Source organism: Salvelinus namaycush, chromosome 30 (assembly GCF_016432855.1).
Source record: "Salvelinus namaycush isolate Seneca chromosome 30, SaNama_1.0, whole genome shotgun sequence".
Taxonomy (NCBI): domain Eukaryota; kingdom Metazoa; phylum Chordata; class Actinopteri; order Salmoniformes; family Salmonidae; genus Salvelinus; species Salvelinus namaycush.
In genome coordinates, this window is record NC_052336.1 from 21,527,877 (window position 1) to 21,543,370 (window position 15,494).

Below are 15,494 nucleotides of genomic sequence, written 5' to 3' on the forward strand. Positions count from 1 at the left end.
TCTGCCTCTTCCTCTGTTTTGCCTTCCACCACGCATCCTTGCTCCTCTTCCTCCTCCTCTTGGCTGTTGACCCTGTTCGTTTCCTGGTCCATCCATTATTGGAAAATTGCAACTCTGTGTTGTGGTCTGTCTATATATGCTTGCCAATTGATTCTTCATGAGATGCACCTTTGAGCAATTTAGACAACTGGTTGATTGTTGGTTGAACTAACACTTTACATTCCTTCATGAGTGAGGGTCAATTTCACCTGCACGATTCAGCAATTCACGTTTTTGTACAAAAGGTCTAATAGAAATGTGTAAAACTATGCTTGACAGTTTATGACAAATAGTTCAACAATTTTGCATGTAATGGCTTATGCAAGGAACTAATGCCTAGATATTTTGAGGGGTAAGACTATTCAACAGAGAACCATCTACTATATTTTGATCAACATGACATGAGCAATTGATCATGTGGAAAAAAGCTGACACTTGTACATTATCAATTGCAATTTGTTCAAAGGAATAAGAAATTGCTTTAATGATGTGCACAAGTGACTAGATGATTTGGAATTTGTACAAGTAGTATCAAGAATTGCACTTTTGATCTAAGAAATGCACCAAAGCGACTGAGAAAAACTGTAAAATCACAACATAGGTTAATTTGAATCAAAGCAAAAATAATTAGCTACAAAAAAGAAAAAAACGTTAAAGGTCAACTGCAGTGTTCCTCACCTGGCTTACTGTAAAAAGCAAAACAAAAGATTGATTACTGTACTTCTATATTTCCATCAATCCTGTCTTGTGGATTTGGCCACAGGTTCTCATCCACATCACAATGGATGTTTTCATTAGCCAAACATCTTGGGAAGAATCTTCAGGCATGGCGAATCCAGGCCTGACACTGGTCTGCCGTGATGTCATTGCATGCGTCATCCATGGCCTGGAGAAGGGTGGCTTGTTCGTGATGGCGCCTATCATATACCTTCCACCTCCATGTGGAGAAAAATTCCTCAATTGGGTTAAGGAAAGGAGAGTATGGGGGTAAGCACAGGGTGGTAAATTGTGGATGGGCCTGAAACCATGCTTGCACCATTTGAGCATGGTGGAACCTGACATTATCCCACACAATGACATAGGTCATGCCATCAGCTCTACAGACCTGATTTAGCTCATCAAGGACGGTTACATTCGAACAGCGAATCATGTGGCTGCCTGCAACTCAATATATAGAGTATATAGAGTAGAGAGCTTTAGATGTTGTTCGACCAAACATTAGAACAGGCAAGATGAGTAATCTAAGCAACTTTGACCGTGGTATGATTGTTGATGCCACACATGGTGATTCCAGCATCTCAGAAACAGCTGCCGTCCTGGGATTTTTACGCACTACAGTCTCTAGAGTTTACAGAGAATGGTGCGATAAAGAAAACACATTCAGTGAGCGGCAGTTCTGTGGGCAAAAACACCTTGTTAATGAGAGAGGTCAGAAGAGAATGTTCAGACTCATTCAAGCTAACAGAAAGGCTACAAACGCTCAAATAACAGCTGTTTAAAACAGTGGTGTGCAGAAGGTAATCTCTTAACATACAACACCGTGAATAATTCAGGCTGTTGTGGAGGCAAAAGGGGGTCCTACCCAGTACTAGATAGATGTACCTAATAAAGTGGCCGGTGAGTGTACAGTAATGTCAAATCTGAAAACATAGTCTGGAAAAGTGGTACATGGGACCATAGAAACAGTGTATGATAAAGAATGATGATGAAATATTACATCCATAGATAATGTAGTCCAATTGATTCATGTTCCATGGTAATTGGCGTCAATGGATCTAGTTATCCTGAAACGTTCATGATCTAAACATGGAATATTGTTTGTCAGTTTCCGTAAAACTATGCATTAAGAGTAACGCAACAGTTACTTATCATTTTGAGCAGTTGTATCAATTGATAGTTAGATCATTGTATTGAAATTAATAGACAGTCATCTCAGATGTAATGTGTGAATTGCATTTTGAAATGGTAATACTTTGATGTTAAGTTGTGTCATTTTGAACAGGTGATTTTAGTTCAATGAACAAATTATCTTAGCTTTATGTGTATTGTATCCAAGCAATTGGAAAAAGTGTTAGAGTTTTGAAAAATTATCATTTTGATCATTGGTTGTGAGTTTTGTGTCTAGAGTTTTGAAAAATTACATCAAGGTTCTGAAATTAGTGCCAAAGTGATTGTAAAAAACTGTAACATACAGTCCTGCATACTTACTTACTGTACCCTTTTGTGAACACACCCCTACAAAATTGCCTGCACACACCCTTACAAAACTGCCTACACACACCCCTACAAAACTGCCTACACACACCCCTCCACTTGTGCACAAACCTGACCCCAGAGGATAGTTATGTTGACACATGGAAAAGTCATTGGCTTTGGTTGTGCATCTGAGCAGTAAAAACCATTGTGTTCCGTTTGCTATTCCTCAGAAGGTGCTGATACGCCTGTGACCTTTAGAGGACGAAAGTGATTTGTCCAGCCAAAGAGACTGTCTGTCCAAGTCCACTTTCTAGAAGACCTGTTACACCCACTCATCCTTCTTTATGTCAGACGTTTCATCATCTAGGGAGGCAAAGTGCCAATAAGAGTACTGCCTGTCTGCAGTGGAGGAACACATGTTTCTTACAAGGTTGTGAAGCACCTTTGAATAACACATCGCCAACAAAAGTCTGGGAAGGAAAATAATGTGTGTGAATGCTGTCTGCTCGCTGTTATGTTCACTCAATAAAATGTTGGGTTAAAAACAACCCAATTTGAGCTATTTGGTAACCCAGCACTGGGTAAATATTGGACAGAACACACGCTGGGTTATTTTGACCCAGCCCGTTGGGTTGTGAATAACCCAACATGTTGGGTTGATGGAATTCCTTTAACCATCAGTTGGGTTGTTATGTACTTTCATGCTGGGATGACCTAGCAGCTGGGTCTTTTTTAATGTAATCCTTAGGTGTGCCTTATTAGGGACCTAGCTTTCAGGTAGTTATTTTTGCCCACTCGTGAGAGTAAATGTAATTCCTATTCATCATGTTAAGTTTTTGTGCATTACAAATTTTAAAAAAGATTGCATTTTTCTTTACATTACATATTCTAATACAATTATAACATTATTATTTACATATTGTAACAAAGTGTTAATTATCCCAACATTGGGATTTACATATGCTTTCAAGGAACTCAAACACTTGTGTAAGCCTCATTGAAGCTTCAAAACTGTCAGTGTTCAACCTTAACATATGTTAACAATACAACAGAACAGGTGAACCGTAATGACACTGAAGTATCTGAACTATCTAGAGATAGAGAGAGAGACGTGGGTGGTTTGGTTCATCTACTGTATGTGAAGGTCTCAGGTGGAGAGTGTGTGTGTATGTGTGTCTGTTTGTGTGCGTGTGTGTGTGTGTGTGTGTGTGCGTGTGTGTGTGTGTGTGTGTGTGTGTGTGTGTGTGTGTGTGTGTGTGTGTGTGTGTGTGTGTGTGTGTGTGTGTGTGTGTGTGTGTGTGTGTGTGTGTGCGTGATCATTTCACCCTGATCATTTCTCTGTACAGTACAGTATTACACAGATCAGCATGCTCTACTGAGTCCTCTTACATAGACCAAATATCTCATCTACATCGAAATAACTAAAACAGCTAATGCATTCAAACACACGGCTAGAAATTGTTGTTATATACTCACAAGCAGCTGTTTCAGGGAGACCCTCGGATGCATGGTATTGTCTGTATAAGGAGCTCTTTAAACACACACAGGTGTCAGCTACTTATAGATGCCTGCCAATGAATTCACGCTGAGTCCCTGAAAAACCTGGCAATAGCGTGACACTGGGAGAGATACCCACACATTACACATCTCATGTTGCAGCTGCGTCTGCTGAATTGGGTCTCCCAGAGTCACGTCCGTACACATCAACCGCCTACCGTTTTATCCAAGGACGCCGAATAATGTTTTCAGTGAAACACAGACTGCATAAATAAGCGTTTGGATTGGTGGGACGGGATTTGACGGGAGAGTGAAATGGAAAAGGAATGTTGTCCTTCTAACAGATAGTGTGTCTGTGTGTGTTGCTATATAACAAACTGATTTAGAATCAGCATTGTGCATAGGGACCCAGCCTACCTCCAGAGGGACTATTGGGTAGGTGCACGCGTGTGCACTCAACTGTGCCTGTGCCTGTGCCTGTGCACATTGCCTCCAGAGGAGCTGGGCGCTGTGTTCAGTGTGGATGAGAGATGGGCAGCAGCTGTGTGGAGGAGAGAAGAGGAGAGTGGTGCTCAGGTGGTGGGTAGTGCAGGCTGATCATCACACCGTTGGGTCTGCCTAATGAGGGGACCTCGGTGAGCACACAGGCTGGACAGGCTGCCCTGACCTCCCATACCCAGAGCAATCCTTACCCCAGGTTTTCAGCAGCGCCTAGGCCACTCTAGCACAGGCAGAGTAACCAGGGCAGTCTAAACGAGAGATTGATCAGCCACGGTAAGATCCATTTCATGGACATAGATGACCTCACTGAACTCAGGAAATTGCCCCAAATACTGTTCATGCCCCACTACCTCAGTCACTTTATATAATATACTCACAAACAGGGCTATTACTCTTCATATAATGATTGTACTGTATCATTGTCCATGGACACCAATTAAACCAATCTACATAAAACATCTTCCGCTTTATGAAAGCATTCCCCAAGAGTACAAGGTTGCAACTTTGTTTTAACGTGAATCATGACATTATTTTGTTATTTGGCGGGGAAAGTGGTTGACTGAAGCGTACTGCAGGCCTTGAGATGCTACTTACAACATAAGAAGGGCTCCATTCAGTTTCAAAGCTCTCTGACACAAAAGACTCAGAATTAACCTCATGTAACGGATGTGAAATGGCTAGCTAGTTAGCGGGTACGCGCTAATAGCGTTTCAATCAGTTACGTCACTTGCTCTGAAACCTAGAAGTAGTGTTGCCCCTTGCTCTGCAAGGGCCGCGGCTTTTGTGGAGCGATGGGTAACGATGCTTCGTGGGTGACTGTTGTTGATGTGTGCAGAGGGTCCCTGGTTCGCGCCCGAGGTCGGGGCGAGGGGACGTACTAAAGTTATACTGTTACACTCACAAGGCTTGAAGATCTTCGGAGTGCAAAAATGGGTGAAGACAAGAACAAAAAACAATTGGTCTTTGAAGAACAGAAGAATTCCACTGACAGGAGAAGACAAAACATAATTTGCTTAAACAAATCCAATGCTTTTTAATGAGAGTGTAAAAATATATTTGGAAATAGCCCCACAAAAACCCATTCTCCGATCCTCAAGTGGAAAACATTTTAAATAAACATTTCACCAAGTCAGACTAATTGCACATGCCCGCTGGCTGTATCTCAGTGTTTCAAAACAACCCTCTCTCCTGCTCCTATGAAGTTTATCTAAACTAACAAGCATCCCAACAACAGAACATGTTTGCATATGCTATCCCAACTCAGAGACTGTGCCAAGAAAGAAAGGGAAAGGCAACGATATTTGGTCAGCCTCCCAAATGTAACACTCAGGCATTCAAATTAACATTAGACCAAATATCTTTTGCAATTTCAATCTACCGGAAATAATGAGAGAGAGGTAGAGAGAGAGTGATAGATAGATAGATAGATAGATAGATAGATAGATAGATAGATAGATCTACAGCTCCATGCCTATATAACAATATCCCACTCTACATCTGTGCTGCCACCAGTCAACAGGAAGGGGGGGGTGAATGAGGGGTGAGAGTGAGAGAGGGAAAAAGAGGGAGACAGCAGTGCAGAAACAAAGAGAGGTGGAGGGAAATAGAAAATAAAAGATGCTTGGTTAGATTATGGTATGGGAGAAACAGAGAAGATGATTGGTTAGATGATGGTATAGGAGAAACAGAGACAGAGCGAATGCAACATATAAGGGTGCAGGTTTTTTGAGAATAGTGTCCTTCCATCGTGTTGACAGGGAACTCAATTCTCGTACTGATGGAAAAACTGCTGCTGTACCTTTTTCTGATCATTACAGCTCCATCTACAGTGGGGCAAAAAAGTATTTAGTCAGCCACCAATTGTGCAAGTTCTCCCACTTAAAAAGATGAGAGAGGCCTGTAATTTTCATCATAGGTACAGTTCAACTATGACAGACAAAATGAGAAGAAAAAAATCCAGAAAATCACATTGTAGGATTTTTTATGAATTTATTTGCAAATTATAGTGGAAAATAAGTATTTGGTCAATAACAAAAGTTTATCTCAATACTTTTTTATATACCCTTTGTTGGCAATGACAGAGGTCAAACGTTTTCTGTAAGTCTTCACAAGGTTTTCACACACTGTTGCTGGTATTTTGGCCCATTCCTCCATGCAGATCTCCTCTAGAGCAGTGATGTTTTGGGGCTGTTGCTGGGCAACATGGACTTTCAACTCCCTCCAAAGATTTTCTATGGGGTTGAGATCTTGACACTGGCTAGGCCACTCCAGGACCTTGAAATGCTTCTTACGAAGCCACTCCTTCGTTGCCCGGGCGGTGTGTTTGGGATCATTGTCATGCTGAAAGACCCAGCCACGTTTCATCTTCAATGCCCTTGCTGATGGAAGGAGGTTTTCACTCAAAATCTCACGATACATGGCCCCATTCATTCTTTCCTTTACACAGATCAGTCGTCCTGGTCCCTTTGCAGAAAAACAGCCCCAAAGCATGATGTTTCCACCCCCATGCTTCACAGTAGGTATGGTGTTCTTTGGATGCAACTCAGCATTCTTTGTCCTCCAAACACAACGAGTTGAGTTTTTACCAAAAAGTTATATTTTGGTTTCATCTGACCATATGACATTCTCCCAATCTTCTTCTGGATCATCCAAATGCTCTCTAGCAAACTTCAGACGGGCCTGGCCATGTACTGGCTTAAGCAGGGGGACACGTCTGGCACTGCAGGATTTGAGTCCCTGGCGGCGTAGTGTGTTACTGATGGTAGGCCTTGTTACTTTGGTCCCAGCTCTCTGCAGGTCATTCACTAGGTCCCCCCGTGTGGTTCTGGGATTTTTGCTCACCGTTCTTGTGATCATTTTGACCCCACGGGGTGAGATCTTGCGTGGAGCCACAGATCGAGGGAGACTATCAGTGGTCTTGTATGTCTTCCATTTCCTAATAATTGCTCCCACAGTTGATTTCTTCAAACCAAGCTGCTTACCTATTGCAGATTCAGTCTTCCCAGCCTGGTGCAGGTCTACAATTTTGTTTCTGGTGGAGTTTGGAGTGTGACTGTTTGAGGTTGTGGACAGGTGTCTTTTATACTGATAAAAAGTTCAAACAGGTGCCATTAATACAGGTAACGAGTGGAGGATAGAGGAGCCTCTTAAAGAAGAAGTTACAGGTCTGTGAGAGCCAGAAATCTTGCTTGTTTGTAGGTGACCAAATACTTATTTTCCACCATAATTTGCAAATAAATTCATTAAAAATCCTACAATGTGATTTTCTGGATTTTTTTTCTCATTTTGTCTGTCATAGTTGAAGTGTACCTATGATGAAAATTACAGGCCTCTCTCATCTTTTTAAGTGGGAGAACTTGCACAATTGGTGGCTGACTAAATACTTTTTTGCCCCACTGTATATATATATATATATATATATATATATATATTTGCAGATGATACTACAATTTATGCAGCAAGACAATCGGTTCACCAGGTACAGCAAGCTTTACAAGGAGATTTGGAGAATATTAGGGAGTGGGTTTGCCAAAACAAACTTGTTTTAAACACCAAGAAAACCAAAGTTATGTTGGTCTGTTCCACTAGGAAAAGGCCAAAACAGCATGGGATACAATTAAGTATGGGAGGAGTACAAATTGAAGAAGTGGCAGAAACCAAACTATTGGGAGTGCAGCTAGACAACTGCTTATCATGGTCGTCTCAAATAACGAATCTATGTAAAAGAAATATTAAAACAGCATGCATAATCAGAAGGATAGCTAAATATTTACCAGGAAAAATTCTTCAGCAAATAACACAAGCATTAATTGAGAGTCAGGTGAACTACTGTTCTGTGGTCTGGGGAAATGCATCATCAAGTGAAGTTAGGAGGCTGCAGAATGCACAGAACAAAGCAGCAAGGATTGTTTTAAGGTGGAGATATGGTTCTTCTGTTGCAGTCATGCGCAGTGTTCTTGGTTGGTCATCAATTGATAAGACAATTGAAAGGAACATGCATATTTTATTTCATAATATACATCATTTAAAACAGCCAAGTTCTATTCACAAAGGTATTCAGTTGGTAAGAGACAGACATTCCGTAAATACTAGGAATAGATTGTCCACCATCTATGCGTTATACAGACAGAAAAGAGAAATAGGCAAAAGAACATTTCGATTTAGAGCAATAAAGAAATGGAATAAATTAACTGAGCAAACCAGAAACCTTTCAATATATAAATGTCAACATTATTTTAAAACGATTTAAATATAATACATAGAAATGTTGGGACTATAGTAGATGAAGAATCAATATTTTTTTAGATTGAGTATTTATTGGGTCATTATGTTAGTATATTATGTATGTTTGTAATAGTGTGTTATATGTGGAAATGTGTTCGTATTATAAATTGTATTTTAATGTTTAAGGACTCTTGGAAGATTAGTCCAAATGCGGACTAAAAGAGATCCAAATAAAATCAAAATCAAACAAGGTAGGCACACTCTTATTGATCAAATCAAATGGAAATCAATAGCCTCAACAACTACCATTGTGCTCTCTGATTCTGCCCGTGGCTGTGTTGTGCGTGAGATTGAAACATCAGAAGACACCGTCCACAAAGTCAACCTCTTCCTCACCTCATATCCCTCCTTTTATCTCCCACTTTAAAGATGAAGACTTTGCCGGGATATAGGTGTGCTGCTCAGAGCATTTCGTCTTTAAATGGATGACCCTTGACTTCTGTCATCAATAGCCTGAGTTGCACCCACCCCTCTGAACCAGTCATTGAACCTGACACATTACTCCAATACAAGTGAACATGATGATGCTAGCTGGTCAGAAACTCAATGGCCAATGACCAATAAATATCCAGTCAGACCCTGGGGTCCCAAATTAATCAGAGACCGAATGTTGAGATAATAGAAGCAGAATGAATTGATACTGTAAAATGTCGATTTTGTTGCAGAGGTAGACTATTTGCTTGCTGAACGAAGTACCTGAGTACTGAGCACAGTTCTACCTTTTAGTGATTATTAGGGCCCCCTTAAATGTTCCACCTCAAGTCATAGAAATGTAGAGAGAGTGCTCTTAGCATGCAATACAGTGTACAGCATCTGAAAGGAAGTAGTGCTGACTAAAAAATGAAGCGAAAAAGGACACATCTTCTTCACCTTAATGCACTCTGTCACACTGATCGGTACTCAGATAAATGCGAAATCTTTAATGATCCAGTGCAATTATTCCATACTGCAGTGACGTGTATTCATGGATGCCAAGGGAATCCAGGTTTCTCCCAAAAATGTACAAACAGAAAAACATACAAAATGATATATCTTTCGTCTCTCTGTGTTTCATAAATTTCCTTCAATTCGCAAGAGGCTGAATGTAAATGTATCTCACTGAAGAAAACATCAGAGTGAACGAAACAGCGCCCCTCTGTCTCAGTATGTGTAGCGTATCTATCTGTTGCTGTCTGGTCAGAAAGAGTATGACATTGTTGCCGCCCTAGCATTGAATGCAGGGAAGCCAGCTAGCATTTGACCTCCCTCGACACATTTTTTAAAAATAATAGCCAATCAGCGTTGAGATAAACTGAGTAAACTTAACTGTGAATGGTCCTGGCGCACCAAAAAAAAGGGGAAGCGGGAAGCCAGTTTGGATTAGGCTTCAAACCAATCACATCAATAGCCAAACATCATTATTGGCAGAAAAAAAACAGAATTGTTGCATCTCGTTGTGTTGTTGTCTTCTGGTGGCTAGCTAGCTAGCTAAAATCGTCCCTTTCCTAAATTAGCCATCGATGGAGATAAGATTTGGACTTGTGGTTTTACTTCATTCTCCAAACTGGCCAATGATTATAACAGCGGTCCAACCGTAAATTCATAGATTGTGCCCCTGGCCTGAGAGGATGGAAGTTCAGCATGTAGCAAGATGTAGTATGCTAATGTTAACTAGCTGGCCTGGCGTATCGTTTCCCATGAAAGGAAGTTAGGCTAGCGTGCAAGTATTTTAGCCAGGTAGCCTAGGACGACAAAAACAAAAAGCGTGTACTGTATGACAGAGTCGTATAACATTTAGGCAACATGTAAGAGGAGGATGGCGTTTCTCTACAAGTAGGGTGAGTCAACATGTAAGAGGAGGATGGCGTTTCTCTACAAGTAGGGTGAGTCAACATGTAAGAGGAGGTTGGCGTTTCTCTACAAGTAGGGTGAGTCAACATGTAAGAGGAGGATGGCGTTTCTCTACAAGTAGGGTGAGTCAACATGTAAGAGGAGGATGGCGTTTCTCTACAAGTAGAGTGAGTCAACATGTAAGAGGAGGATGGCGTTTCTCTACAAGTAGGGTGAGTCAACCTGTAAGAGGAGGATGGCGTTTCTCTACAAGTAGGGTGAGTCAACATGTAAGAGGAGGATGGCGTTTCTCTACAAGTAGAGTGATTCAACATGTAAGAGGAGGATGGCGTTTCTCTACAAGTAGGGTGAGTCAACATGTAAGAGGAGGATGGCGTTTCTCTACAAGTAGGGTGAGTCAACATGTAAGAGGAGGATGGCGTTTCTCTACAAGTAGAGTGATTCAACATGTAAGAGGAGGATGGCGTTTCTCTACAAGTAGGGTGAGTCAACATGTAAGAGGAGGATGGCGTTTCTCTACAAGTAGGGTGAGTCAACCTGTAAGAGGAGGATGGCGTTTCTCTACAAGTAGGGTGAGTCAACATGTAAGAGGAGGATGGCGTTTCTCTACAAGTAGGGTGAGTCAACCTGTAAGAGGAGGATGGCGTTTCTCTACAAGTAGGGTGAGTCAACATGTAAGAGGAGGATGGCGTTTCTCTACAAGTAGAGTGATTCAACATGTAAGAGGAGGATGTCGTTTCACTACAAGTAGGGTGAGTCAACATGTAAGAGGAGGATGGCGTTTCTCTACAAGTAGAGTGAGTCAACATGTAAGAGGAGGATGGCGTTTCTCTACAAGTAGGGTGAGTCAACATGTAAGAGGAGGATGGCGTTTCTCTACAAGTAGGGTGAGTCAACATGTAAGAGGAGGATGGCGTTTCTCTACAAGTAGGGTGGGTCAACATGTAAGAGGAGGATGGCGTTTCACTACAAGTAGGGTGAGTCAACATGTAAGAGGAGGATGGCGTTTCTCTACAAGTAGGGTGAGTCAACATGTCTTTTCTACTTGCAATGGTGCTGGAATAGTGGAGGCAGCTCCTGTTTTCTTTGCGACTTGCGGTAACTCTGGTTCTAAATCAATAGTTGTTTAGTAGTTTGAAAATGTACGAAACATTACCTTGCTTGACCATGCTGTAAGTCATGTAACTGTTTGTTACACGCAATATGTTTTGTGGAGTTCACCGGACAGAGGTTGCTCTCCGGTTTTGTAATGAAACAAAGGTGTGGTTGAATTTATTCTGCCACTGTGTCTTCTTATTGTCTCGGCCTTCAGTCTATATATCACGGTGGCAAGGCATATGAACTAACAGGTCATAGAGCATACAACGCAGTTATCATAACACATAGGTTGTAATGTAGCTTTTTTTTCTGGATTGGCTTCCCCAGTGATTTTACCCACACACCACTACTGACTACAGTAAGTGTGAATATGTCCCTGCAGTGTGCATGTGTAAGCTTTAGTGTGAGATGGGGAGGGGTGTGTCTTTTGGTTCAATCACCCCCTGCTTTAATGCTCCAGTGTCTGGACCTGGCCAGTTACAATGGGCCAGGTCTGTCTCCACACAGTAGCCGAAGCACAAGGCCGCTGTCATTGTACACCGGTGCACTCTGCCGCATTCTGCTACCGTCATTATGCTGATGACAGTCCCATTCTTCCCCTTCTCTCCCTTTCACTGTCTTTTTCTCTCCCTTTCTCTCTCTTTCTCCCACTTTCTCTGCTAACAGCGCTCTTCACACCTGAGTCAAGGCTATTGAGCTCCCTCATCACAGTTTCCCACTGCAATCTCTGTCTCCCACACAAACTCTGTGGAGGTGGACAATAAGCCATTCAGCCATGGACTCCCATTACTCATACACTCATTCAATATGCCCATTCAATATGGCCCCTTGAGAAAGGCGGCAAAAACTCCATAAACCATTCAATAGGCACCTTAGGACTCCACACTTAAAACAGAAATGTAAACCTAATTCTGAAAAACACCAATAATATGATTATGAAGCTGTTTTTAAAGAAATAATGAAGCCTACACGTAATGTTTTGCCTCATCGAGAATTTACCAACACAAGCTTAAAGAAACAATAGCATCGGTTGCCTTCCGTCGTTTTTATCAGCTTTTATCGTGGCTAGTGGTGTTAAAATCAAATTAGCAAAACAAATCAGCCATATGATGCAAAGGTCTGCTCATAGTTCTTTTTATTGGTATTTTTTTTCTCCCGAAGTTGAAGCTTTCTCGCCACAAGGGTCCCTGTGGACCACACCAGATGTTCCAGGCAGCACACTTCCCCACTCGCCTCCTAATGTAATATTCATGGGCAACCAGGCACTGACTTATTTATTTATTTCGTCATTCTGCACAACAACAGGCCACGTACAAAGCATTTTCTCTCCCTCCTCTCACTTCCTCCTCTCTCTCTCACCCTCTTTGCATCCCCATCTATTTTTTCCCCTGACATTATTCTAGCTTTTTTTTCTAATTTCTTATTCCGTATCTGTAGCCTAGCCATCTCTCTCTCTCTCCTCTCTGTTTTCCTCTCAGTGTTTTATTAGAAAGATGGATGGGGAGTGAATGGGAGTGTTGACTAACTGATGTCTGTTTGTGAAACTTAATGGTGGCTCTTAAATACATCGAGGCATAATTTACTACCTTCTCTAATGCATTGGAACACTTCACATTCTTTGTTTGGTCTTGATAATTGGGCTGGATGTTGTAATGCATTTCTACACACATCCTGTTTGGGTGCCAGCATTTCTATGACAGATTGGCTTGTTGTTTTGTTTAGGGTTGAAGCCTATTTCTTCTCAGACACAGTCTGGAATGGGGCGATATAGCATGTGTCAGTTGATAGGTCAGACCAGTCCCTTTCCTACTCACCCACTCAAGCCCCTCAGGGTTCCATGTGTCCTCCTCTTGCTCTGTCCATAAATGGATCAAATACGGCCAAGGAACAACAGACCCTCATGTTAGTGCCTGGCAAGAGCGAGGAGGTAGTATGTCAATTACATTTCTCAAACATAACATCCTTGATGACGCTCTACCACGACAGATCTATAGGTAAACAAGAGCACCTTGTAAGTCCTCAGGGGTCGAGGGCTGACAGTGAGATTATGTCACGTTGTCTCTGAGCAGAGACTTGACCCAGCCTGGCTGTCTCTCCACAGAGAGAAGAGGGGCGGTCCCCCTACGGACACACAGAGCTCTGCAGGGAGCTGAAACAAACAGCGTCGGCACTGAGGGAAACACACAGGGAAACACGGAGGCACAGAGCCACGCTGCTCTCCTGCTCCACTTGACTACGGTCCAAGCCGACAGCTGATGGCAGCGGCGCTGAGCTCACATCGTGGAAGCAGATGTGGAGGCAGCTTTCCAAGTGCAGCAGCACCGCCATCCGCCACCACTCGCTTCCTCCTTCCACTTTGTAAACTATCTCTCTACCATCATCATTCACTCTGTACAGGGTTGGAGTCAATTTGGAATATCTGAATTTACTGAAATTCAAACAATTAATTGAAATTGAATTTGAATTGGCCACACCCCACGGGAAGCAGAATTTTAAATGAATTTGAGTTGAAGAAAGTAGAATTTAATTCAACTGAGACATGAAACATTAAAGTCTCATTCATTTGAAAATGACTTTATTGAAATGATGTGCCACTTATTAATGCAAAGAATACACATATTTCAAAATGAGTTTGATTATAACTCAAATATGTCAAACAGTATTTTTCTTCGTCGTGAAACGTTAGATCAGATGTTCCCACACTTTTATTGCACACGACCCTAAATTGACACCAGAATATGTAGGGGAGCCAACTTGGAAAAATGATATCCCCTTGTTAATGCTGTGTGTTCATATTCACAACATTTTAGGTCCCGCCGGCTGTCCAGACACATAATAATGACATGAAAGCGCATTCTAATAGTGTAAGAGGTCCTTAGTTGACACTAAAAGGTTGTATTCTATACCCATTTGAAGAGAAACAGGTTCTTCATTTGTTTCATATGATTACAGATTTTCACACGTTTGGGAACCACTGCGTTAGATTGTTCCCTTCCATACTGCAGTGTTTGATCGAATGCTTTCTGGGACATGTCTTTTTTCAGATATTTAGAAACATGAAGGGAATCATGAAATATTAACAACATTGACAACCCACAACCTGATCTTAGAATATTTCCAGACCACTATAATTATAAAAAATGATTTTAGGAGAATGAATTTAAAAAATGTATGATTCAACCTCATGCTACATGTTATTGGTAACCATACCTGATGTCAAAACAAACATTTCTATGGTGCTGTTTAGAATAAATAATCCATTTGAATTTTGTTGAATTTAATTCTACTTCCTTTCATTCAAATGCAATTCAAATTCTGCTTCCTGCGGGGAAATTACATTGGAATTAAAGAGCAATTCGCAACACAATTCAGAATTGACCCCAACACTGACACTATACTTACATGACTCTCTCATATTCTCCTTTCAACCAACTCTGTTCCTGTCTCACCACCTTCCTCCTCTCACCTTGCCACTCTCCACTCCATTCATCACTTCCTTCATCACTTCCTCCATCACTTCCTACCTCACTTCCTACCTCACTTCCTACCTCACTCGTTCCCTTCTACTCTCCAGTATATGTGTCAGTGTTCCTTCCTAAATATGGCTTCTATTTGGCTCAGAGACGGTCTCCTCCCTGTCTCTCTCTCCCCTCCACCTGCTGCAGTACAGTGCCTCCTCAGCCAGCCAGACAGTCTTCCAGTCTTCTCCCACCTGAGAAGCACCTGATTACACTGTAGTCCACATCCAGGCCTAATCCTCTCTAATCACATTCACTTTAAATTACCAGCTAATTAGAAACTAATAAGTAATTACTCTTCATACGGATTGGGAATTGTGGGGTCCTGGTTGTCTCATTTTTTATCTTGGCACCAACCTCATATCTGGATAGTTTATAGTTATGGCAGAATGCTCATTCTGTATGAGTGTATTGAATGAACATACCTGAGTAGAGTATGTACATGAAAAAAAGTATGCACACAATTTACAGTGTGCGTGTGTGTGTGTGTGTGTGTGTGTGTGTGTGTGTGTGTGTGTGTGTGTGTGTGTG